Below are 2,331 nucleotides of genomic sequence, written 5' to 3'. Positions count from 1 at the left end.
GTCCGTAATAGGTACCCGATCCCATGGATTGATGACCTCCTGGACCAACTGAAGGGGGCAAAATATTTCAGCAAGATCAATTTGAATTCAAGATATCACTAGGTACTAATAGAACCCTCTGATGTGTGGAAGACTGCCTTCAAAGCCAAGGAGGGCCTTTTTGAATGGTTGGTTATGCCTTTCAGATTGACGAATGTGCTTGCAACCTTTGTGAGGCTAATGGAAGACATCTTGCAGCCATTCACCAACTCATTTGTAGTGGTATACTTGGATGACATCCCGATCTTCAGCTAGAGTTGGGAAGAGCACCTCGACCGCGTCCAACAGGTTCTCCAAACACTGCGGCAACAAAAGTTATGTGCCAATTCAGAGAAATTCATTTTTGGCATGACCCAGGCTCAGTATCCAGCGAAGATCCAAGTCATTTGGGATTGGCCATCTCCAACCACTCTAACAGAGCTCTGCAGCTTTCTAGGTCTTGCCAACTTCTACTGCAGGTTCGTGTTGGATTTTCTCATATCACTTGGCCCTTGAGTCAAGTCACCAAGGAAGAAGCGAAAGCAAAATTCTTTTGGTCTGAGTCTCAACAGAAGGCATTCACAGAGTTGAAAGATCACCTCTGCTCAGCACTAATGCTCACATTACCAGACTTGCAACAACCATTTGAGGTCGAGACAGATGCCTCTGACTATGCTATTGGGGCAATCCTTATTCAACATGGGCATCCAGTGGCATATCATAGTGAGACACTTTTAGACACAGTCTGGAAGTATCCCACTTATGACAAATAGATGTATTCCATTGTCCAGCTTGCCGATAATGGAAGCATTACATTTTGGGGAAGGAAACGGTCATCCACACAGACCACCGACCCTTGCAGTTCATACAGACCCAAGGGAAATTGCAGAATGATCGGCATCATAAGTGGTCCACATACCTGCAACAGTTCCATTTAAATATCACGGATAAGAAGGGCAACACCAATAATGTTGCAGATTGCCTCAGTCGACCACCGATCATGGCGTTAACTACCATGCCAACTCTTGTGGGCACGAGACTTCTGATTGGCCACTTCTCTACAAAAGCGACCCAGAATTCAGCCACACATACCAGACACTCTTGGAGGGTTAGCATGTTCCAGATTTTCACCTCCAGGATGCCCTATTATGCCACCTAGGTCACCTTTGTGTTCCTTCAAGCGAGCATTCGAAGATGATTTGGGAAGCATACTACAGTCGAGTTGTTGGGCATTTCGGGGTCGAGAAAACTGTGGCAGTACTGTGGAAGTATTTTTGTTGGCTAAATCTTTGACAAGATGTCGGGAAGTACATCAGATCATGCACTGCCTGCGCCATTTCCAAATTGACCATCAAGAAGCAAGGCCTTTATACCAAGCTGCCTACCCCTAATCGACCTTGGGAATCCATCTCCATGGATTACATGTCAAGCCTTCCTTCTACTAAACATGGAAACGACTGTGTTTCTGTGGTCGTCGATAGGTTCTTGAAGATGTCCATTATGGTGGCCTACAAGAAGACTATCACAACAGAAGCCACTGCTAAACTCTTCTTTGAACGAGTGTGGGTACACTTTAGGATCCCACAGTCTATCATATCAGATCAGGATAACATGTTCCTCAGTACATTTTGGTCCAGCCTCTGGTCGATGCTGGACACCAAACTCACTAAGTCCACTGCCTTCCATCCTCAAACTGATGGTCAGACAGAGATTCTGAACAGGATGATCATACACATTCTACGCATGTACAACTCAAAGCATCCACGCACATGGGATGAGAGCCTTCCCTATGTTCAGCACAGTTATAAACAGGCTCTCCACAACTCGACTGGCCACAACGCTTTTTAAGTGGCCTTAGGATTCCAGCCACTATGTCCCATTGATGTGGCCATGCCATTTGCAGCTACTCATGTAGATTCAGCTCATGTCCAATTCAAAACAGATAAGGCAAACAACTTCATTGAGCACATCCAACATATTCGTTAACAGGTCCACGACATTCTGGAGAAATCAAATTCCAAGTACAAGCAACGACATGATCAACATTGAGTGCCACACAAGTTTCAGGTGGACGACAAATTTGGTTGCATTTGCAAAAGGAATGCCTTACCAGAGCCTATCAGAAACTCAGACGACTCTGATATGGTCCTTACACCATTACCAAGGCTGTGGGAGATAACGCATTTGAGCTCAGCATTCCCCCATTCCTTGGCCTACACCCAGTGTTCAATGTGGACCGCCTCGACCATACACTTTCCATCATTGCTAGACACATCCAACATTGCAGAACAACTCACACCCACAGAGTTAAAA

The sequence above is a fragment of the Pinus tabuliformis genome, chromosome 6 (genome assembly GCF_031772625.1).
Source record: "Pinus tabuliformis cultivar Carrire ecotype Pingquan chromosome 6, CPIR1, whole genome shotgun sequence".
Lineage (NCBI taxonomy): Eukaryota > Viridiplantae > Streptophyta > Pinopsida > Pinales > Pinaceae > Pinus > Pinus tabuliformis.
Note: the sequence above shows the minus strand (reverse complement) of the source record.